Here is a 25,942-nt window from a genome sequence, read left to right as displayed (position 1 = left end):
CTCCATTGTGACATTTTAAACTCTCCAACAGCATTCAAGACTTCAAGATTTCCAACTACTTCAAGTTTCATTAAGCTGCAAGTTATAAATATACGAATCGGTACTAAAACACTTCACCCAAAATACTTCTGACATCTCTAGCTAAAAAAAAAATAAATGAATAAGACCATGGCTCCTGTAGCTCAAACAGTAAAGCCATGGGGATTCATTCCCAGGACAGCGTGAACTCTTCAGTGGTTTTAGAGGTACACTGAATGCACTGTGAGTCACTTTGGATGGAAGTATCTGGTCGGCCGAACCCCAACCTGCAAAGTCTGCAACACCAAGTGCACGTATGAATAAACTGTGAAGGTTGGTGCGCTGACGTAGCACGTAACAGATGTACAGCTAATGTCCTCAGCGGGCTTTTCATCCAACTTATATTCATGGGTTTGACACATTCCACTGGTGAAAAGGTTCTGAGCAGGAAAAAAAAAACAAAATCCAGTTGCTAAGCAACCGTCCGGGCCGGCACAGTGAATGATGCTCATGGCACGGCTCGAGAAAAAATATTCCAACCGGGACTCTCAGAACATAAAGCCAATAATCACATGCACAAGCATACTGTACCTCTGCATCTGGACGTGTTTGAGTGGAGACCTCAGAGATATAACGATCTTTTTAAAATAAATGCACGAGCATAATATTCTACAGTCTCTACCCCATAACTAAAACGAACAACCTTACTAACTATTAATTACAAGCAAAGTGTTGTAAATAGTGACGATCGGCTTTTTTATTGTACGATTCTGTGATGGAAACGAGCTTCCACAACCATCAATAAAAAAATGTAGATAAAAGAAGGGAGAAAAAATAAATCAATTACCTCCAAGACTACTCCTCACACTAAAGCAGCTCTTAAACACCACTAATCATTTTTCATTTCGTATATGTCAGAGCTGATAAGAAACCCTGCTATATTTATGTGCGCTGCATTACGGATAAAAGCCTAACTGTTTTCGAGCAGACGGCAGACCTCCATCTTCACATAGTCGTGGCGCGCAGCTTTTAAAGCATTCGTCATTCACGCTGTCTGGCTGGGTCCAAAAGCGCAGCGCTGTGGCCCAAATGACAATGGAGCGTGTGATTAAAGAGAGAGACTGAGCAAAGGTGCAGGCTGCATGTGAAAGAGCCTGAGCGTGTGGGTGGATAATGACTGAAGACACACACACGCTCAGAAGTGCCTGTGTAAGCAAGCTGCTGTCATATCAGCTCATGATGAGACCGTCAGCGCTGTGCAAGTTCAAGTTTAATCAGCGCGAATTTGATTATTTATCCAGCATAGCGTCCCCGCTCTAATTAGACCATCTAATTAGAGATGCATTGTCTTCAGTGTTTCAACTTGTGTGTCATTTGTCTTTAGAAAATAATTGTGTTATATGTAATAGTTGCTGGTTGATAACTGTGTGCTAATTAGTGCCATTTGCTATTACTGTTACCAATAGCTCAGTGAAAAAGTGATAAATTAATAGTCTGTTAATATGTTTGGTTCCAAACTCATGTGATTGGGAAGTGCTGGGTGCGTTTATTAGATGCATTCTAATAATTAAAGAACTGAAACACCATAACACTATTTTGAAAGTCACGGAAAATGTGAAAAAGGTCTGTCAAGACAAGTCTCTGAGGAGCTGGCCTGGTATTGTACATGACAATGTTAAAGCACTTGGTTTCTGCAGGTCTATACAGGTGGAGCTGGGGAGGTGGAGGGTTTCTTAAAAACACCCTGAGAAGTATTTGAAGACCAAGCAGCGATCTGATTGATATAAAACCATTCAGCTGCATTATATCAGATTGAGCTATCGGACTGCATCATCTAGAGTTTTGTGAGAGAACGTTACATATTTATATCTCATTTACAGATCGGTTGTTCTTTTGAACTGTTTTGATCACTTGAACTAGTTTAACTCTGATCACTTATTCAGTTCACCTGTGCTCAGTTAGTTATGTCATTAGTACCTTTGTGTATATTCTGCTTTTTAGTTTCTTTGGAGGTGCGTGTTTATGTGGATTTAATCAGTTGATTTTCCTGAGAATTTATCTTTTATTTATGATTGAAATCTTTTTTGTCGTGCGCCTAAACTTAGCTAACCCATGACAAACAGATCCTTCCTAGAACATATTTTTATCTAAGAATTTCAGAATTTTGAACTTTTTTAAGAAGTGTGTGTGTGTGTGTGTGTAGCTCTTGTGCTCCAGCTTTGACTAATTCCTCCAATCAGGTGTGTTGACACCGCAGCGGCCTCGTAGCAAAGCCGTAGCAACCACCTGGAACACCCTAGAAACCGCATACCAATACCCTAACGACCAATAGAAAGCAGGAAAGCAACTACTGAACACCAAACAACATTCTGTTTCTCAGCAGAAAAAGTCAAGCTTTGTTTTTAAAGAGGAGATGTGCTGAGCATTCACATTATTTAGCTGCTTGTATGAAATGTAGTGTGAATCTGTGTCGAAAGTCCACTGCTAAACGTAATCTTCCAGGGTGCATGAGCAGATTGACTGAAAGGATTCCCGCGGAGTCACAGTGAACTGAAGAGTGTTCACATCCCTTCCTCCTCCGGTCTTTAACGTGAACGTGTGGATCTCCGACGGCAAACGGCAACCCAGAGCCGCTGGCACGACTTACACTAATTATACGAATGGATTTTATTTCGCTATTGTTCTACTTGATAGATTTATTGTTTGTAATAATCTGATAGTATAATAATGAGCAAATTAGCCTCCCCCACATGAATGTGAGGAGTTCATACAGTGCGCTCTTGTTTGGAGAGCAGTCGAAATGCACAATTTCCCTGACCTACTTACAACACCTCCACATAAGCTCTCGATCCACACAAACACACACACGTTACATGACACGCCGCTTAATACATAATACAAACGAGAGCATTTCAGCAACTTCTGGAGCCACTCGCATGCGATCTAGCGCTTGTGGCATGTATGTGACCCAGTAGCATCCTGCTTTCTCAAATCACCTGTACATTACAGAACATGAAACATACCCACGCTTTACCTTACGTTTCAAAACCATTCCGCTGCTTGTACCTCCGCAGCTAATCATGAATGCCTTCAGTCACTTTTCTCTCTGAAATTTTAATAACTGGTGTTTATAATGTATTCAACAGGCATTCATGCTCAAATGAGATGTATTAAATTAGTATTATAGTGAGTGTTTTAAAACTTTGGGGAGAGGAAATCCAGGTGTTTATCGTTATGATATGAGGATGAAATACAACAAAAACAAGTAAAACTAAATAAATATTGATCATGCATATTGGTCATATAAACATACTAATATAAATCTATATCTGTGTTGTGGTCTACTTCGGGGGTTATATCTGTTCTTTTTGTATTTTCCTGTCACTACTGCATCTCAGATACCTCCATTCATATTACTGAGACTTCTTAAGACGACTGAGTGATGTCTGTGCACGCCAAAGTACGAACTGACATGACTAGCAAACATAATTCACATCACAATTCAGCTCAGCTGCTCTAGGTTCACTTCTACACGCTGTGTCAACATGAGCTGCGGTGCGGCGCGCTGCAAATGACTCTTTCCATGTTTTTAGCGCTTATATAAATCAGGACATGCACACAAAAACAGTTTACTAGAAAATTTAATTTCACAACGAGCGCCTGAGGGCCCCTTCAGGTCATGGGGCCCCTTGAGGAAGCTGCACAGTGTTTGTAAGGTGAGGGCCAGTGTGTTCGACACTAGACGCAGTACTCTAAGAACCGCAATGTCATCGGAAAATTAAGGGCGCTTCTCAGCACAAACGCCTCTCAGAGTTATTACTACCTATCGGAGCATCTAGTCTTCTGGACTTAATGGCTCCCTCTGGGTGTTTAGAAGCCAAATAAATGTAATTATGCTTGTTTCATGCCCACTACATTTGAGACGTCAGGGTGCATGCTTTTTAATTGAAATAAATGGCTGGTGCAAGTTTCCAATGCAGTGCACACTCAATCCATGCAATTCTCAATAGACACAACAGACAAAAGACATAGAGTTCACATCACAGATGGAGCTGCCCAGAGTATTGAGTGTTTCTGATGGATGGATGCTCTGCAGTGAATGGGTGCCGTCAGAATGAGAGTCCAAACAGAATGGTTGTTTAATAAACCGCACGATGAGGAAGTATAAAACAAAGAAATCTTTTAATAATCCAATGGATGAAATGGGTATAACCAAACATAAATCAAATGCAAAACAAGAAGTGTAATCAGGGAGAACAGAATCAGGTGTGGAAGAAAGAAGATCTTTAAGGTGTTTTTAACTGCTTTCAACTATAAAGACTAGTCATAAAATATGACTCCACTATCCATACCGTTCCAGTGAATAGTGGTCTGATCTGAATCAGGAGAGAAGTCTGCACAGATTAATGACTTTTTACATTTTAGTTGACTGGAAGCTGACTGGAGTTTTACAAGAAAGCACTGTATCAGTCTTTATCAGAAATGTAATGCTTAATGTTGTCGTTTGTTATTTGATTTCCGCTTATTTGTAACATGTATAAGCAGTATCTGAGTAAAAATTGTAAAAAGGTAAATCCAACATCTAGAGAAAATTCTTCTAATCATTTTCAAAGGTCGTAGTCGAAATAGAACCTATATACGGCACGCTACACATGTGAACGAGGAGAATAACTTTGAGTTCAGATGCTAAACTCAAATGCAGCTGGCACATCAAAACTGAGCATAAAAGCCCTTACACAAAGGTCAAATGAAGTAGTGAGTATTCATCATGATGATTAGAATCGTCCCCAAAGGGCCGCAAAATGATATTGCAGGATGCATCTCTCAGTGTCCCAGGAGCGCCACTTCACTAATTATTATAACAGGCAATTAATTAAACAGCCTAATTGAACGGAGTAACCCCAAGAGAGCACTAGTTACGTCCTATTTTTAGGAGGTAGCCCTCCTCTGTCCAGTTGTGCATTGGTTAGCCTCGTGTCCATGTCCTGTCTGCTAGCTGTGTGTCGATAGCATCTAGAGTCTTTCTGAGCAGGTCTGTGGAGTCGGCCATTAACATTATCAAGTTATTTATTCTCAGAGCCTCTTTCCACTGGCCTGCATTTTCCATTGCTCTGAATGTCAGAAAGCGCTAGCTGTGATTTTCCATTATTCTCTACACTGTAGACTATGCATCCACCTCCTGGCGCAGGCATGCATGCTATACCAACATCTTTAGGATGAAATGTTTGGTAATCTGATCAGATTTGCCCAACACACTTCTTAACATGAATGGCATAAATATGAGCACGTATGACACACGGGTGTTTTTCTTAAGCTCCACTGGGACGTTAAGTTCCCAAGAGTACAATTTTCTGTTTTGCATCATTTCATGTCAAAAGGCAATTCTGTGCAATGATGCTACTATATTTGTATATGTATGGTACACAAAACAATGAGCATCATTTGCTAAAGAAAGTAACAGAATTGCCCTGTATTGCATGTACAGTATACAGACTGCTAAACTAAATGTTGAGGATGTTAAAGTGTGTTCAAGTGAGTTTAATATCTAAACACACACAGAAATAAAAGTGCCCACATGTGAAGAATCACCCACACATAACACATTTAGCACGCTTATATCTGAAATGACTATTTTCAGGATAAAGAAATGCTCCAATATTGTCAAAACATTTTGTGGTGTTGTCTAGTGAATAGCTTCCGGCTGCCATGGTTGTGTTGGCATTAAGTGAATGTGTGCTGGAGGCATGTTAACACAGCCCAGAGCCACCAACAAGCACACAGGTCAGGTGATCTCCGTGTGTCCTGACACTAGCTGCGGTCCCATTGACAGCGTTCACTGATCAGCACAGGATATACGTTACTATTCACATCACTTGACAAAATGCACTCTTAACGCCACATCACGACACATAAAAAAAACATTGCGTTGCTCCTCAAAGAGTTTGAGGTGAAATCAGAAACACAACAATGGCACTTTCTGCTATGCTCGACAAATAAATGGCAAAAAGTCTAAACTTTCACAACGGTCAGCTTATAGTTTTGACGCATTAATTGAGCTGCTGGATTGAATTGAAATGAAGTCTGTCAACAAACAATGTGTGTCATGTGATAGTGACAGCTTGAAGCCACTAGTGTGATCAACACAATTTAAAAAGGTATCCATTGGAGAAATTATTCATTGTTAAAACAAAGAAAGCCCATAATTCAGTTACCTACTCAAATCACATCATTTACGTCTAGTTGTCTTTACACTAGAGGCACAAATCACATCAGTAAGTTTTCCGCCTCAACCACTAGAGGGCCAATTCTTCCCTGGTGCAACTTTATTAAACACTACCATGAACACCACACATTATTCCAAAGGAAATAATCACATTACTGTAACGTTACCTTTGGGATACATTAAAGCAAATGTCCTGATTTACTCTGGGATGCTTAACATTACACAAGTACAATGGCTTCCGTGTGTCCTTCAACAAAGATGTTTTATATTTGCCAAACTGTGTCGGTACAGCAGGCTGCTGTAAAATCAGTGCTGCTATCAATGTGATCAGATGTTGACCTCTGACACAGGAGTAACCGCTGAGACCGCAGATGCTCGGATCTCATCAGGAGGGTTAGTCGTGTCATAACAAAGCTGTTCACCTTCACACAACAGAGAGGAAATATTGACCGAACCTCCGCTAACCTCTCATGTTGGCTTGATCACTGCCATGGTGAAAGATTTTTCTCTGCCCACTGCTCGTATTGCAGCTGACAATCACTCACGACTCTCAGAGGTGTGTGGCTACACTGAGTACTGCAGTTCACCTGAAATGCACGCCACTGTTTATCTAAACGCCAAACACACTGCTAATATGGGGATCTGTGAGTGATGTACTGCATGACATACAAACAATTCTAGCAAAATGGAAGGCTTCGGTGGCATTAGGAGTCCATGACAGAGACTTGAACAGGTTGGTCAATAGACTTGTGATGGAACTGACGTTATGAATGAACTACTAGCAGAAGTCTACAAATCACAAAAAACATCGCAATTCCTCGATGCAGGCCAGTTCTAAACAGCTTCCACCTTTCCCCTCATCCATCTGGATACCATGTTTGCTGATGTTGTAGGAAGTGCAGCTTTAGGAAACCATGCTCCAGTGGTAGGATATCATCAATGTAGACTAGTACAAACTGGTGGAGGAACTTCCAGAGCACCTCATCCATAAAATCCTGGAAAACAGAGTGGGCACTGACAAGTCCATATGGCATGAGCAAGTACTCATAAAGGTTGTAGGCCCTGCAGAGATGTTCAAGCAGGAAGCAGGTTTTGAAATTTTACTGTGATTTTGTTGAGGGCACGTTAATCAAGACAAGGCTAAATGACCCTTTCCATCTTTGCCCCAAAGAAGACTGAAGAAGCAGGGGAAGTTGAAGGATGAGTTTATCTTTGTTCCAATGCTTCCATAATGTACTCCTACATGGTCTCCTGCTTGCAAAGAAAAAGCGGGTAGATCTTCCCACAGGACACTGGCTCACACAGAATCAGATCGATGGTCCCCTGGTTGGTTTTTTGTTTTTGTTTACAGATTTTTGTTACACTAAGTTTTTGGTGGAGGTGGAGTCCACTGGTTGGGTCTGGAGAGAATGAGAGGAGTTGTTGAACTTGAGGGAAACATCAAAGAAAGCAGACTTCACCTCAATTCTGAGCTTCATTGTTTTTTTTTTCAGGAAATGACAGGGATATGTTGCACTACTCACAGGTATTCTCCAGAACCAGAAGATAGGTGTATTTCTGTTCCTGATCTTCCTGTCATCCCCACCAGCACCACAGCCTCTTCTGCGTCTCAGGGTAAGTTAACCAAGTATTATCAACTAGCATTGCACTGGTGGACTCTGGGAGGCAATGGAACACAGAGGCCCTGTTGGTCTTCTATACTTAACTGCGTGCAACTGGCCACACAGATGGAGAATTAAACAAACCATTCTAAGCTGATTAAATAATTGTGTGCAGCCAGATGCAGCTGCAGCCTTGACTCGAGTCCCTGCAGATAGGTGAAGAGAATAGAATACTTGAGAGCATAATCATGAGCACACACTTCATCTTTGGGCTGACACAACAAGTGCTGAATCAACACTCGCCGATTAAAACAAGGGATCGAGTGTATCTTAAATACTTTGTGAAATGTGGTTCGGGTGAGCGTGTGATTTGTTGAAGGGTTGATGGGAAATGCAGTCCAGGGTTAAGTGCAAAAGAGTGAAAATAAAGAGATTGACATCTGGTGGTGGGTGAATGAAAGTCCATGGGCTGAGTTTATGACAACTCTCCCTTATGTTGTTCTTAACCTATACAACCATTGTTAATCCTTGGAACACAAACTCCTTTGCACAAAATTTAGTTTAACTCTCTTTTCATTAAAAGATAAATTAAATAATGTGGTTTTGTGGCATCATCTTCACTGCACTGTTAATTAAAAATATGTGACTGAATTACTGTCACTATAGGCCAAAATTAAGACATTTCAGCAGAAAATTCAACCAAGTCTGCCTATAATATGCTATTAGAGTTATAGTTTAATTTAAATATTTTCAGTCTTCAATTAAATTAGGTCGTACAGTATTCAAAGGCTTATCATAAAGCATACAGTGCCCCCACATTTAACTCATTTAACTCTCTCTTTATATTGAAGATGAAGTATATTGAACTTAATTTTAATAATTTACATTTTTACACTAGACATATATATCAGTTTAAGATATCAGTTATCACTCTACTTGGTCTGAAAAAATTGGTATCTGAATCAGCCCTAAAATAAAGCTAAAAAAGTTATTCTCACATTAAAGTAATTCCAAAATTACACATAAAGACATATTAAGGTCCAACTTAAGTTTGTCATTAAAAACACTTTCAGTAAAACTTTTCTATGGTTTTACATAAACACACCAGCTTGATTTCTCACACCACAAAGAGCAAAAGCATGCACATCAATCTCAAATAGGTGTTTGACTAAAAACTAAGTAAAACATATTTTCAATGTAAAGTCAGCTACACCGAAGCTCCAAAAGTTTTGACAAATTTATTTTAAAAACTTTAAGTGTGTGACATTTTGAGCGTGTGGGTTCTTCCTTCAAATGAACGGCACTAATATGTCACTCTTTATATCTCCAGGTGATCCCATGACCTAACAAACACAATATAATAAGAATAATATACCAGCAAAAAGAAACCAAAACAATAACACATCAATCAGGAACAAACAAAAAGAAAAACATATAAAACTATCCAAAATACAATTGTCAATATACAAGTCAACAGCATTAATTAATACCTGTCTGGATACACAAATTCAACTAGTACTGCCTTTTTAAAGAAATGGACGAATGTCAAAGTCCTCATTTAATCCTCTAGGGGACAACATGTCAAATGTAAAGATCCAAAAGGCTTCACTTTGTCATTCATTAATATCACCACCGCACCGTGCACGTTTGACTACCTATGTACTGAAGAGTGGAAACTGAGAGTGTTCAATCAGCAAAATAATTCTCTAATTGCACACCAATGTTCATAAATAAGGGCAAAGAAGCAAGCAAATAACATTAGCTGTCTTACACAAAATAGTACCTCGAATCTTAAAAGTTTTCACAGCGTGAGGAAGCGTAAAGGTCAATGTCTTATATGTAAAATTGCACTGTACTATATATTTGACTTTGTTGGCTAACAAATGCAGGGGCTCAACACCATTTTTATGTTAGCATCATCTCTGCCTTAACGGACAAGCTTAGCAATTTTAGAATGGTATGGAAACATGTAATGTTGCACATTACATACACAGTTTTATTTAATATCGGTTTTAACCCTGCTGAAAAAAACAGCATATGCTGGTTAGGTATGTTTTGAAGCTGAGATGCTGATTTAAGCTGGTCCTTTGCTGGTTTATGCAAAGAACCAGCTTAAACCAGCTTAAACCAGCATCCCAGCTTCAAAACATATGCCGTTTTCTCCAACAGAGAAATCTGAAGTCTAATGTGTCAAAACAAACAGCAGAAGTTCAGTGACTCCACCTCTAGCAGACCTTCTCAGCCACTCCAGCAATAGATGCAACTCGGAAAAATATCATTATGGATTTTTGCAGATAACCAATAGTTCCAGCAATCGACTAACCGATCAATCGGTTGACCTCTACCCATCACCCCATCAGTTACTCTACTGTACGGATTATACTAACACCATTATTCTTTGAGCTTATGAATACACATGCCAAAATGAGCATACTTGTATTGAGTAGTGACCAAATTCACCACTCACATGCTGTGTGACAGGTGGCTGTGTGCGCTCACAAACGCTTTGTCTTCAGACAGCAAGCAAGAAAAAATTCCCTGAATGTGGGAAAAGCATGCAAATGAAAGATGTTCATCTCTACCAGTACCAGTAAAATGTTCACTGCTTGCTGTGCTTGCGCGGCTTATAATGATCACTGACAAAATGTGATCTTCGGAGGGAGTAGACATGGAAATGAGACACAGCTCACCCTTATCTCTTAGTTAAGTGCTCAAAAATTTCAACCGGATTCTGTATAATAGTGTAATGATGTAACTACAGTGCTGTGTGAAAATGGCCGTTCAAATCAATGGGTTACCGGTCTCGTCGCAATAAATACACTATCTATAGTAGATCTTGCTCAGGCTAGATGCTTTCTTGGTTATAAAGCTATTGGGGATCTCTCAGCACCTGCGCTGATTAGGGTCAGCTAGATATTCTCAGCTTTGTGTTCATTCTTCTCGTAAAAGAGAAAAGACATTAAAGTACTCTTGATTTACCAGAGCAATATCTGTGGAATTTAGGGTTGAGGTTCAGAAGGTGCGCTAGTTCCACCAGAGGATGACCAGACTAATATTTACAGACGTGCACGGCGTATTAGTGGTGGATTACACGTCTAACTAACATCACAAAGTGGGTCATTTCACAGAGACAGGCACACAAACCACAAAGCTGCAAACAGCGCATACCTCCCAAAGCTTTCATTTTAATGGCATTATGAAACTGAGGCGGCGAATCTGCTAGTCTTATGCAATCCTAACCATTTCTAGAAAGATTCTTCATGAACCAACAAAAAACAGAGCTGCTTAAATCAGCAGCCACTACATATTCAGATCAATGAGCACGGAGGTAAATAAAACCACAGCACTAAATGCAGATATATGATCTGCTGCTTCACACCATTATTTTTTACATATTTCGTTAAGACAGCAAATGGACCGAGACAAAGATCACAGTAACCTCTACAGAGATCTCAGGAGTTTCTCAGGTTAGACAATATACTCTGTATTAGTCTTCTCAACAACAACAACAAAAATCATCAAATTCTTTCAAGATCTAATGATCAGAGATTGCTAACTGTATAGCTGCATAGTCTTACTGTAGGAACAACATAACCGAGTGAAAAAAGCACAGCTTCTCTTTTCTTCTGTGTTAAGCTTGGCGTTACAAAACAGCACCGAACATACAATATTTGACAGTATCTCATCGATTAGCATGACATACCTAACACACTGATCCCCACACACACACACACATTCACCGATATTAAGAAGACTTCTCATCAACCCGAAGTAGAAGCTAACTGGTTTTCAGAGAGGACGAAAGTGAGAAAAGCACTTACTCTGGAGCATCTGAGAGCCGTGAACATCCTGTGGCTGCTGCACTAAAAATAGAGTTTGCACTTTTCCATGCGCCCAATGGGTTTGTCATTGGGAAGGCCCAAGCAGACGGCGGGCAGTGAGGTCAAGCAGGAGCAACAGCTGTGTGCGGATCCGTCCGTCTGCGGCCAGGTGATGGTGTTTCTCTCAGGAGAGTGTGTCTCGCAGCGTCTGTGTCCGCATTGCCAAACACAGCCCTCCGCATTATCCCCGCAAATCCTGCATAATCTGTGCCTCAAAAGTCATTACGCCATAACTATTGAGCAAAAGGTTATTCAGAACTAATCCCGCTCTCCCGCTCGCTGAAGGATGTCCTCTATCGCATGGAAAGGTCCAGACTGTTTAGAAGGATCCCAGGGATTTGGAGAAGCTTTCTTGAGTCGAGGGGGTAATTGTTTGTGTGTTTATAACAAACGGCACGTTCTCACCGAAGGACCCGCTGAGCTCATTTTAAACACTTTCTTCCCAAGTCGACGTGTGCTAGAGTCAATCTCGCTGAGAACCGGATGGTCATGACTCCAAAATCAACAAATGAAAAGAATTTTTGACTTTTCTTGCTTGTACAATTTTTTGCTTTTCCTAACACTTGAGGCTTTTCCAAATCTTGTTTTCAGGACATTTAAACACAAAATGCCATTCACAACCCGTTTAACTTAAAAGATTCGGTGAGAAAATGGAAATAGCGTCCAATTTAAAATCAAGGAAAAACCAGGAACATTGACTTACAGACAGTGATTCTGTGTGTGTGTGTGTGTGTGTGTGTGTGTGTGTGTGTGTGTGTGTCTTCAATACTCTTTGATTTATGTACTTGTTTGTTTGTGTATTAACAGTTCATCAAGGAAGAGTGCTACTATAATAATGATAACAACACTAATAAATATATTAGATTTTTTCTGCAAAGTACAATTTAAATGTAATTTCCTATTTTTGGGTGAAGCGTTGGTTTGTGAGATTCCCCATGTTTCATATGAGGCTTCCTGGAGAGAGTTATTTAACCTCGTGGCATGCTCTTCTTGGGTCTGGAGGCATCAAACAAAGCATCCTACGGTAAGGTCCTGAGGTCTTGAAGGAGAAGACATGTGAAGGCAGCTGTAAGACTGGGCTTCCCATGCCCTTTGGGCTGGGGCTGGACATCTCCCACAGGCCAGGCCAGCTTTAAATAGCATGCCCTCCCACCACAGATATTATTAGTAAGCTACATGTGCTGTCCAAAGCATGGCCAAACTTCTGTCTTTATAAGCCCAAATTCCTCACTCGCTGACTCCAGATACTTTTATAGTAAAAGCAAAGCCACACACCGTTTCCCACAATCACACGCCTTTCATAAACACTGTTCCAGTCAGTGTCTTCACGCTCATCTCAGTTCACGTACGAGCATGTTCGAGATGCTCTGTGGAGATGGGAAACGGCCGTGAGACACATCAGCATTTAAAAAGCATTATTTCTTACCTGATGCTTTAGCTTTAATAATGCCATTTTTGTTCTTTGGGTTCAACAAGGTTCACTTCCAGGCTTTAAAGCCCTTTATTTAACCCTTGTAAACATTTATTGCATATACGTTTGTTAGGAATTAACTGCAGTGGTGAAGTCAGCCAACTTTCCTCATACACAAAGCACGTATTTGTAATTTCTCAGCTCCGAAAATCCTGACTGTAAAGCAACCGGAGACCCGCGGCTTATTATTTTCAGCGTAGTATGATCGTGACACACTAATCCTAATCTCACATATTTAGGATGGATAAAAATGCAAACAGGGATGCGGCTGAACTGAGCCTGATCCTCAAAAGACTGTTAAACACTAGAAACATCATTTTGTGGGCTTGAAGGAGAGAACCGGACTCGTGTTTGTCACCGGCTCTGATTTCTAGAAAGCTCTGTTCCGTTGTGTTTGCTGATTAAATCACCACGCATAATCACTCATGCAAATCTCAAATGAACTGACTGTGAAAGCATGCAGTATGTGCATAATTACAGCGCCGGCCCGGAGTCACAAGAACAGACATTATTACAGTGTTTCTGACTAAAAGCCACGTAATAAACCGGGTTTAGCGAGTGTGTCAGCTCATTATGACTGAAGTGAACGCTCCCGTCTCAACAGACGACACTGACCTTGGCAAAGCGAGGTGTTTGTTCACGCACCGCTGAATAAATGCAACGAAGGCAGACGTGTGTGAGACAGTGATATAATGCAGTCAGCTGCGTCTGAACCAGCTCAGACAATCAAACACACATCAGCGTCCCCAAAAACACCTCCCGATCAAATAATTACGAATTCTAGCTCATTATAACTACATTGTTTACAGCTGACAGCCTAGAGCGTTCGTATAGACGTTACGTATGTGTTCATTTAAATAACCGTTGTCTTATGAAACAGTTTTGTCGTCTTCTTTAGTGTTAATGTTAATGGAAGCTCCATAGAGCACGTGTTTGTGTTCTCACAACTCTACATGATCTAAAATGACTGTGCATATCTCTTTCACATCTCTGGAGGACAAAATAAGTAAATAAAATAGCAGCGTGTAAGAAGTGGTCTGGAATCAGTTGTGCTCACCTACTAGACGACTTCATCCAGCCGTTCCGACCTTGATTTTACATTGATTACAAATTGGCAATCCAAGACAAAAATCATTCAAATCTGAATTGCAATTGGCAGTGTTTGTGTATGACTATAACACAGTGTCCTAATCAGGTGCGATGCGATCATTGCCATGTCGCTTTTTCCTAACCAGCCGAAGGCAATGACAAGCAACAGGAGTTTTCTTCATACGACTAGGACAGCGATGATTATGTGCTTTATTCAATGTCTAATGTGAATTTGAATGTTACTTTCAGTGACCTTTACACCCATACTCAAAGCAACAACAGACATCTTGAAAAGAAATACATTTTTGGATAGATAGCAGCGCTGATTATAATGCTGTGTTAGAATTTTCATGCCACATTATTTTAAGGCAGCAGCTTTTAGCATGAAGTGTAAATAGCAATAGACCTTTAGTACTGAAGTACATTATGATTCAGTATGAAGTAGTAACATATTCAGTTTAAATGATCGTTTTAATTCAAATTTTCAAATAGATCCCTAAACCTAACCTAACCTAAATTTTTACCTTTTTGTTTAATTCCTTCTTAAAAACAAGTGGTTCATTCTGTGTGTCACATCCCTGGACTGTTTGTGTTTTCATTCCCCGTGTGTCTCTGAGTTTCTGTCATTATGTTCATTATGTTGTGTGTCTTTCATTATTGTCATTATCTCTCTTTGTTGATGTTGTTTTACGTTGTATACGTGTGGTTCCTCTCTTTATCTCCTCTGTAGGTCCCCGGCTCAAATTTTGGTTTTTGCTAACATTCTAAGAAAGACCGACGTATATAGTGATGAAAGCCACATCCAAGTAATCCACTATTTGGTACACAAGGGTCAAGGGTTTTTACACAGAAATTAGTCTATTAGTAAAATATGTTGACTTTGTGCCAATGGTGACCATTCATTTCAACCATTAGAATTATATCTTGTTTTCCTGTATCAAAATATTAACACAGAACACACTGTCTGAGTGCTAAAAATGCGCTCAAATGTTCAAGTAGAGGCATAGAACTCTGTATTCTATTCATAAGACTCTATATTTGACTGCTATAAAATATCCAGCATCATCGATCAGGTATTTACTGCTAGAGGGCATATCTGGCAGAATCACTGATAGTACCTCAAACATTTAAGGTCTCTCACACTTAATAATTAACACTGGGAAAATCAAACACAGGGTGAACTGAATCCTGGGTAATCTTATTTTACATTTCACATGATTCATACTATTTGTAGAGTTAACGGTTCCAGGGCACACTGTACAATCCTCATATTTGCCTATACTCTATGCATCATCAACAGTGATGACTAGATACAAACAAAACCACATTTGCTTTTTGACCAATGAAAATGTGCACATTTAAATGATTTACGCCTGGAGCCGTATTAAAACTCCAATATCTCTGGAATCGAACCCTATAGGGTCTTAACAGACTTTCCTTTTGGCATCTACATTTTTAAGACCCAACATCTAAAAGGGCATCAAAATATCTTTTATACTTTTTGAGATACAGGCGTGCAAAAAACGTGAAAAGTGCTGTTTTCTCTGTTTTTGAACAGTCACCATTGGCACCCATTGGCAAATAGTGCCTGTTTGCACTGAATGTACTTCATTATTTACAATTAGTGCGGGCCAAACTTTTTGAGGAACCCTGATTTAGGCCTTCAGACCTTTGAGCCATAGAAGATCTCCTGAGACGCCTGTAGATTCAAACTGCCCCCTTCTGAGCTTCTTTACCCTTCAGCCCACACTCCGCTCCACCGTGACGGTCTCCTGTCAGATCTTCATATTAAATCTCAGCAGGCCTCTGAAGGCATTAGCATGGGGGAAAAGGCTGCTTGGCGAAGACACATGAGAACATGCTCGGCTCTGGGTCAGAAGAGTCCTCTCCAATAGCTCAGGACAGAGAGTATTGGCAGCTGCTTTGGCTTGCTGCTCGACAACATCTGGACGTTTCTGTTCAAACAAACTCCTGGCTAACTTTGACTGTTCATTAGGTGCAGGAGCGCTGCAGCTGTCTCAGGAACAGAGTCCAACCACCTGCTACATCAATACTGACCCTCAGATGCTCATTTAATTAGCCAGAATCAAACGCTCCCCATGAGACGCTCCAAAAACACTTCTCTACATCACAGAGACGGTGTCCGGCCGACGGACAGAAAGAGCCAGCTCTCTGAAGACTGATAAACCAACCTGGTCTCATAAAAATATGTACCTCTGTGCACTTTGTGCAACACCGTTTTTCGTGCCTTTCTGCACGTTTTGTCACGGTTTCTAAGGGAAATGTTCACTAAATGGCACTAAAACACAGATTCAATACGTGGAGCCTGGCACGTTTTGTTAGGTTGATATAGGTATGTCAAAAAAATATCTAATCATTCTTACATCAAGATGCATTTACTAGATAAGCAACACGATGTTAGATATTTAGTCTTGTTTGCTCTGGGAAAACTAAATGAAGTGCATTGTAAAAAATTACAATCACCTGCCAGTGGGCTCTTAAACAAGATTGTTTTTTAGATATTTTTCTAGTTTTATCTAGTAAACGCATCTTGGTGTAAGCATTTTAAACATTTTGACTCGAAACATGAGGGAAAACTTACTATTATCATCCATTCATGTTTTGAGATTTAAATGTTTAGACACACCTGGCAGCTCCTAGGTAGAACGTTGTTCTAGGTAGAACGTTCATTGGGTTCTGGTGCTAATGGATGAAATATTCTCTGTGAGTCTGGAAAAGAAAAGGCAGTCTGTCTGACTGGATTCATCTCTGTATATTTCTCTCCTTTCTATTTGTTCTCATTGTTGAGAAGCACACCTGTGTGAGAAGATTGACGATCACTGCATTCTGACAGGATAAGAATAGGCTCTTTCTTTTAGGAAAATAAGAATGACTGCAGTCACGTGTGCTGAGGCTATCTCTGTATGCTGTCTTCTGTGAATTAAATTAGAAGACAGAAGCGGTTCAGTTCAAGCAGCTCGATGAGCTTTACCATGGTAAAATCAGTGTAACGCACAGGCTCCAGTGGTTTAGACGCAGACAAACAATAACCTGTTCACAACAAACATATTAATAATTTTGGCTGTGTGTGCATGACCATGCACAATATGTCAACCTCCACTACAGATGATTGTTGACATCTCTACGTCTGTAACGTCTGTGAATGCAGTGCAAACATGTCACAGAAAATCCATGAGTTCCCACCAAAGCATGGAGAAATAGTTGCGTCTGAATAACGGAATCGATGCGAGGGAGCTGCTGGCCTTTGGAAAGCGAGCGGTTCTCGTTCCGCTCCTGATGGAGCCGGCGAACAGACTGAAGGGAAATCTTTCTGAGAAACAAATCAATACGTATAATTGCAATATCTCCCTTGCTGATAGTGTTTGGGAGTTTTTAATTAGAGGTCATTCATTTCTCACCAAACAACCGAGCCATTTCAAGAATAAAGTAAGCTTAACGCCATTAGCATTGACAACACTGAGATTACTGCCGTATTGAACTCTGTCCTATTAGTTTGCTTATTAAATAAAAAGCTAAGGGACTATGAAGACTTATCCTTGAGGCGGCACGTTTTTGGTGTTTGTGTTTGAACGGTGTTATGATGTGACCAGTGATATGGAGGGAGAGGTTAGTGTTAGATAATTCATGACGAGGACGCAGCCGGATCAGTGTGATATAGAGTTTCAGCTATTGTCTCACTCCCTGGAAGCTCAGACTCATTGTGTTGCATCTTTGTTTGTGTTGCGCTCGAGAGGTCGTTTCCATCGGAAAACACTGGCTTACGGAATACTGACTAACATCTCATAGACATTTCTCCTCGTAGAGATCTGTACGAACCACGTGCGTCTTTACGTATTCCATTCACAGTTAAGAAAAAATACAATTATTATTAAAACCTTTTAAAGGAATATTAACAAATTGTATTTATTAATGCATTAACAGTAAATAAAAGTCACGCAAAGGTTTCATTTTCATTTAATTAAAAATAATTCAATGTTTAATGTCTTTCGTGAAAAAAGGATTTCTAGACGAAAAAAAGGGCCGTAATGTTCAGAGTGTTGAAATTGAGAGTTTTGGAGTTTTGAAAAAAATGTTTTTTGTTATTATAAATGATATTGTAAGTAAGTATCGAATTTAATATAATCAATATGATATCATTAATGACATAAACATATTATTACATTTACTTTAGTGTTGTCAGATGATTAATCACAATTCATCACATCCAAAATAAACGTTTACATGTACTGTGTATATTTATTATGCATATATAAATATACAGGATATGTTTTGAAAATGTATTCACATGTATATATTTGTATCATTTATATTATATATAAATATATTTCATATTAAAATGTTACATTTGCATGCATGTGTGTACTAACATATACATAATAAATATACACACTATAGACTTGTATACTTGTATAGATAGTACATACTTTGGATGTGATTATTGGTTTGACAGCATTAATTATAACATCAGAAGACTATAACCAGATTTTAACATCTTCAACAGGCCAAACAAAACATCTTTTTTATGATTTATTTGTTAAAATGAAAAGAAGCTAAAGCCCCTCCCACATTTACGCAAATGAAGCAATCGTAAATATTTGACATTAATAAAAATAATTTTCATCTCTTTTGATTGGGTCTGAAATCATCTTTGTCTCCCAGTTCATTTATTCTTTAAAGTGAATAGTCTATTATTAAATATTTGATTTGTGGTAGAATTTAAATGATATTTTGCACATTGTTTTCTCTGCGTATGTTCGACTCTGAACTCCTTCGTGCGTGAAGGGATGGTTGTTGAGTTCTCAGGACGCCGTGAGATCGATGTTTGTGTTTGCATCTGTGGCCAGACAGGAAGAGGATGGTGTGGACAGGAAGTGATCGCTGGGTGAGTAATCACAGTCTCACACACAGACGTACTGTACATTACACAACACCACAGCAGCTCACAGAGACTCAGGATGGCCGTGGTGGTTTATCTGTCTGGAGTGTCAAAAACTACACAATCATCAAAAACACTTAAACAGTGACTGACATTTGCTGATTATTTTGCAAGGTATATGCAATAGGGAGATTGAATAAATTGTATCTGGTGTGATTTGCTGGCGCCTCATTCTGATTGGGGACGTTTCTGCACGGCATTGTGGGTGATGTAGTCTTCATCGCAACTTCCACAGTCCAACGTGATTATTCTACAACAATCTGTGAAATAGTGCAAACAGATGGCTGCCACGAAGCGTAAAGCATTAATGAATGACCTGAGAGCTCACAACTGCTCTGCCTATGAAAGGTTTATGTAAGTTATCGTTAAAAGTTCATGTTTCCAGAAGCAGACTGTTGCACTCTATGGCCTATACGTGTTACACAGAAGATCTCAGGTTTAAGACACAGGCACCGGTCCGATGGTGTACTTCAGATAGTGAAGTGTGTTCCTGAGATGGGTCACAGAGATCATGAGCAAACACTGTGGGAAAAGGCTGATCATTGCTGTTTGTCTTTGGGATTTCATACATCCACTCAAGAGCTGTGGAAAATCTGGCTCTTTCCTGCTCTGTTTGTACACCCACACCATCCTCAAGACATCCCATAATCAGCAACAAGCACACAGAGCTCGAAAGCGATACATACATTTTACACTCTACTTAAAGATCCTTGCGTGTGTTTACACTGTGGACCGGGGCTCAGCCGAGCGCACAGCATACATGTGCTGAAAGTGTGCCAGCGGTGAAATTGTGGTTTTGCAACATTTCATGGTGAAGTGAGTGGCACTAAAAGTGTATTCCATTTAATAGAAAAACAGATGCAGCAGATCATAAACGATGCTAGAAGGTTAAAACTCTATCATTTGAAAACGTAACACATGCAATATATATAACCTATAATGTAACATGATGATAAACGGCTTATGAAGTCTTGGAGCCCTTTTTATCATCACGAGACTCGTAGGAGAGAGGTGTAAAGCTGCACCGGGTGCGCGGCCGAGCAAGTTTACGACATGAGAAAAACCCCACGAAGCTGATTTGTTGACAAATCATGCACTATATGGTAAAAATGCTCTGAGCTCATAACATAGCATTGTGTAAGAAACCACGTGAAATTAAAGCTTTATCAATCAATAATCTGCCAGTGTAATGTGAGAAGTGGGACCAAGCTTTAAACACAAGTGCTCTTCTCTTCTTCAGAGTGATTCCCAGGCATAAAACGAACTGTGATTCTGACTCTAATAAATGAAAGCACACCTGAAAGAACACTGCCAACAAAAGACTGAAATCAGGCCGATTGCTCAAACACAGCAACGTGTGAATCGTATTTACATATTAAATCAAGTGTGCTTAGTGGGCTGCGTCTTAATGCTTTGGCATTTAAGTGATTTCTGCTACATTTGGCTACATGGCACAAAAGAACAGCTGAACAACTCTCTTGGTAATATTAAATATAACCTAGCAGAACACCGTACTGTACTGCCAATAAAGACGAAGCAGTCCATTTAAAGGACGTGCTCATCATGTCAGATTAAGACATGGTGCATTATCCAAATCATTGTGCATTATGACAACAAGCCCTTCACTTCAAGAGGACGGCGAGCTTCCATGCTGAAACACATTCAGTGCAGTCAACTCCTATTATAGTTTGCATTCAGGTCTAAATATTCAATCAGTTTCAAATATGCCAATCTACCGTAGTAAGAAGGTAGGTCTAACACTTGTTTACTATGAACTATGACTTTTCCTTCAGTAAAGTCTTAATTTGCTGCTTATTAATAGAGCGGTAGTTGTTAAAGTAGGATTAGGGATGTAGAATAAGGCGTTAATATGTGCTTAATTAGCACTATTAAATGGCTAATATTCTAGTAATATGCATGCTAAGAAGCAACTATCAGGTGTAACCTTGAAAAGTGTTACCGGATATTCTTATGCCATGTGTACTTTCTACTGTGATGCAAAAATAAAAATGAAGTGCCATGCAATAAAACGATTTTCTCGGGTCAGCATCATTTCTGTAATCACATCTTGATCCGCCAGCGGGTCATTCTGTCACACAAACATATCTCATGATAAATACTACACCACATCAGATCAAATCTCAGGGCAAATAGACTGAAAATGGTGAAAACTGCATATCGTATGCACGCCAAACACGTTTGTGTCATATATACACCAAAGTTCATTTTAAACTTCAAATACCACCAAGTTTTCTTTTTTTCTTTGGCATGTTATTTACATGCATTTTGATGAGACCGGGCACCTGATGAAATATATGCCATGAAATGCAACGCAAGCTGCTTGGGATAAGAGTTTTTACACTAGAAAACACTAAAGTTGAAACTTCTTTGTGCTGGATTCCTGTTTGAAATCACTCAAAACACGCAAGAACGTATGTAACTGTGCGCCTGACACAGCAGTGCTTTAAAAGTCCAGATATCTTCACACTTCAGCTCATCCTAGAGCATCACACTCGTTCGACTGCCTGCTTTATTTCGACTCGAACTGGGTGACTTGTCAAACACATGTACCAGGTAAGACGCTGAAGCTCCGTCCGATCTCCAGCACGACAGAGAACACGATTCATCTCGCTGCTCTCCTTCATGTCACAGAGAGAGAGAGAGAGGCTCGTCTGCAGATAGCACGACCACCTCTCTCTCTCTCTGAGGAGCATCATCAGATCCTGTCAGCGCTTATATGATCGCGAGAATCTCGGGGAAAGCGTGTAAACTCACCTCGGTCGGTCCTCTGGCGAGCGTCTGGAGCTCCAGCGCGGGCTTCGTGGAGATCCGGGGCTTGAGAGTAGATTGAAGTGACTGAGGTTTTTCCATTACGTCTCTTATATGTTACCCCGAGGGGGAAAGCGAGCGGCTCTCTCAGCTTTTCATCCATTGACTGAGAGAAAGCCCTTCTTCTGAGCAGCTCCTCCTGCCGCTGTCCTCAACTCATCCCTGGCTCCTGAGCTCTACTCCATCCTGAGGACAGCAGACCATTGGGTTTCAAAAAACAGAGCTGCAAGATTACACGCGATTCTGAGAAAGGAGACTAAAAAAGTCGGAATTCCTGTTTAGAATGAGATGAACACAGTTTCTAGAACTTTCTATAAAGTTGCTGCTGATAGATGCTGTACTTTGCATTATTAATATGAAAATAAATCACCTTTCTCTATTGAAGGCTATTCAAAGTTTTTTTTTCCCTCCCAAGCAACATGTATTCAGATTTTGTATCAGTTAAAAAACTAGTTTCAGAATGATTTTGATGTCACGCTTTTTATAAAATGAATGTCTGCTGTTTAGATTGAAAATGACAAGATTTGTTTATATCTGCTTTACCTACTTTTTATCATTTTTATCATCTCTGGCAATACATTTAACTACCTTTTCAACTGTAAAAAATTTAAAAATCACATTTTTACAGTTATAATGGTGACTAGTTGATGGTTTGTGATGGTATTAGTAATGATCAGAAATCCTGTTTTAAGCTGGGATCAGTATTATGAATGGATCTGATGAATTCTGGGATGTTTCACCCCAAAACCTCAATCCTGTTTGTTCAAACACAACAGATTAATAAATGATAACTAACCGACTCATTTTTATGCCCTTGTTTTAATCGAAAAACATCAGTGCAGAAACAGTACAGAGCGTTTCTCACAGCGTCTCAAAGCGGTGTGTGTTCTCCTGTCCAGTACACTTCATACACTTAGAAGGAACAGCAGAAATGCGCAGCTCATATTTTGTTTCACACATTTCTAAACCGCAGACCACCTCCAGACCTCCACAGAAAGCCGGCACTGAAGACACGACGGGAAGCACTTGAAGACGCTGCGGAGAGCGGTACAGCGGCAGATTCGGGTCCATGCGGGAGTCTCTGAATAGTTTAATTATTAGTGATGGCTGAGTAGAGCGAGTGTGGAGCAGATGGTGGACTGGCCGCTCCGTGCTCCTCCCGTGACTTCAGAGAGAGCGAGTGGTGAGCAGGCAGATGGTGAAGGTTTGTTTAATGTTCGCTCAGCCACAGAGGCAGCAAAAGACCAAGTCACTGCCATTCAGGGATGAGACACATGATGTTTCTGCACAGAAGCCAAGGATTTAGTCTGGAGAAGCAACCAGAGAACTAGCAGCTCTCTCTCATCTCCAGACATCTCCAGTCTTTTTAAGCATCTTACGTCAAGAGTGTGATAAAATGACGAATGAACGGAGCGCATCATGTCACAGAGAATGAGCAGATTGATCATGAAGGGACGCCACGTCATTATTTCCGGTAACACTTTACTTTAAGGTGTCATAACACAGAGCAATTACATACTTAGGTGCTTGGTAGTAACCACTGTACTTAGATGAAATAACAGCCTGTAATTATTAGTAATTATGTAGACGTAACACACAGCTGCTGTTACACAGATGTTACGCAGATGTTACAGACCGAGTACAATCTTGATACACTTTATTTTAAAGTAGATTATGTCTGTGCTTGAAATTATAATTATAGAAGTCTGCAACAAATACAGGGCAATCTTTTGGTTACATAAGTATCTGTGTAACATCTGTGTAACATCTGTGTAACAGTAGCTGTGTGTTACGTCTATATAATTACTAGCTGTACAAATGTTCTATAACTTAGTTACATGATAAGTACAGTATAAGTACTGCTACTAAGTACTCGCTAGTTAATTACTCTGTATCACGGACGCCTTAAAATAAAGTGTTGGATTATTTTCTCTGTATCTGAAACCGCAGACTTGTTCATTCATTCAGTAATCTCTATATGGGCCATTCTACAGAACTGATCCAAATTCAAAAAAAGTTGAAAATTCAAAAAAATTGTAGCAATTATGCACTTAATTCTCTTTCCCCTGGTTTCACAGACAGGGCTTAAGGTTAGACTTAGACTAAAACATAAATCTGAGCTGTTTCAACCGATGGAAACTTGCACTGATTTTAAAACGGAGTTCAAAGATTTATTTTTATGAATAGTGTGATTCATGAGATCTGTTGTATTTAGAAACTTTCTTCGTAAAAGGCAAACTTTTATTGCACTAATTTCAAAGTTAAAGATGCATTACTATTAAAAAGATCTTTCAGTATACTTTATTTTTGTCAAAACATCCCATGTTTCAGTAGTGACTGCACACTTTCAGTAGTCACACTAAAACACAGTACAAATAAACTAATACAAATAAAATTGCATAACTGTACTAAAATTGTATATTTTCCCCCAAATATTAGGACTGTGTTCCTTTCTTCCACTACTGAAACAACGTCTCACTGATGAGTGTTATGACAGTGAGTGCAGTCACCGCTGAAACACCATCAGATGTCTGAGTAGGGATATCAGATACTTTAAAACCCAGCTCAAAGACGCTAATCAGCACACCTTACCTAGCATACAACGTTTTTATTAAAGTTCACACGCACGCACGCCTGCACACACACACTCACACACACACACACACACACACACACACACACACACACACACACACACACACACACACACACACACACACACAAAAGACACAGCAGACATACCTCTGTCCTGACAATTTTCCTTACAAGACATTTCTATTTCTAAACTTACTCAGGGATCGGGTAACAATTCTGAGCTCAGAGCCTTGAACTCCTTGTACTTTTTGAACACATTTATCTCAAAATAATGGCTCTCTCTTTACACTTTTTGTAGCTATGAGACAGTGACAGGAATATTACTGCATGTAGGGGTTTAGCTAAAAATATATATACATATATATATATATATATATATATATATATATATATATATATATATATATATATATATATATATATATATATATGTATATATAATGTATATGTGTGTGTATATATATATATATATATATAATGTATATGTGTGTGTATATATATATGTATATATGTGTGTGTGTGTGTGTGTGTGTGTATATATATGTATATATGTTTATATATATGTATATGTTTATAACTTGTACGCACCTGGTATCTCATCAGTCCTTCCCTCATTGGATGATGGGAAGCAGCATTGGTTGCACCCTCAAAGTCACAGTGCATTGTGGGTATAAAAGTAAACCCATGTAGGGACTAAAGCGCTTTGCTTGAAATCCAGACAACACTACTAAAGAGCTGACAGCCGTTATAGTGCACTATATAGGGGACATTGACACAGCCTCTGTTTACTGGTTTCCTGGATTATTCCTTCTTTCCTTTGTTTGGTTTTCTTGGTTACTTCCCTTGTTGATATTTGTTTCCATGGTGTCTGATTAGTTCACCTGAGTCTCACGTTATTCCCAGGGAACATTGAGCCCTGATGTTTCCTGTGTTCTTTGTCAGGTTTTTGCTATCGTGTCTTATTAGAGTTTTCGGAGATACTTGTGTTGTTTTGTAGTTCATATCGTTTCCTAATTGATCATCTGCACCATTGGTCGGTTGCAGCTAGTCATTTTTCACCCTTAAAAGTGTTCCTAACTTTAAATTCTGTTGAAAGAAAGGTAGATTGGTCCAGTTTGAATCTGAAATCCAAGACTGATAACCCCTTGGTTAACCACTAGTTGGTCAAACTAGTTCTGAAGACAGAGTCTAAGTAAAGCCAGATTAAAACCAATGAAGTTTGCACTATGCAAACCAATGCACTATGAAGGGGACAAAGATAAATGATCGTTTCAAAGG

General features: G+C 39.6%; 1 protein-coding gene across 11 annotated transcripts in view; it reads right to left on the bottom strand.

Moving 5' to 3' along the window:
* Nucleotides 1-22,176, bottom strand: part of atp2b2 (ATPase plasma membrane Ca2+ transporting 2) — a 106,353-nt gene extending 84,177 nt beyond the window's left edge. For 4 of the 11 annotated variants that reach the window (XR_006252083.1, XM_043251996.1, XM_043251995.1 and 1 more), the window contains exon 1: nucleotides 22,016-22,176. The gene's annotated coding sequence lies outside the window, so the exon portion shown is untranslated. The remainder of the gene's footprint in view (nucleotides 1-22,015) is intronic. The other 7 variants (XM_043251992.1, XM_043251993.1, XM_043251998.1 and 4 more) reach the window with 5 other exon arrangements.
* Between the last annotated feature and the right edge of the window lie 3,766 nt (nucleotides 22,177-25,942).

The sequence above is a fragment of the Puntigrus tetrazona genome, chromosome 11 (genome assembly GCF_018831695.1).
Source record: "Puntigrus tetrazona isolate hp1 chromosome 11, ASM1883169v1, whole genome shotgun sequence".
Classification (NCBI taxonomy): Eukaryota; Metazoa; Chordata; class Actinopteri; order Cypriniformes; family Cyprinidae; genus Puntigrus; species Puntigrus tetrazona.
Note: the sequence above shows the minus strand (reverse complement) of the source record. Positions and strands in the feature narration are given on the sequence as shown.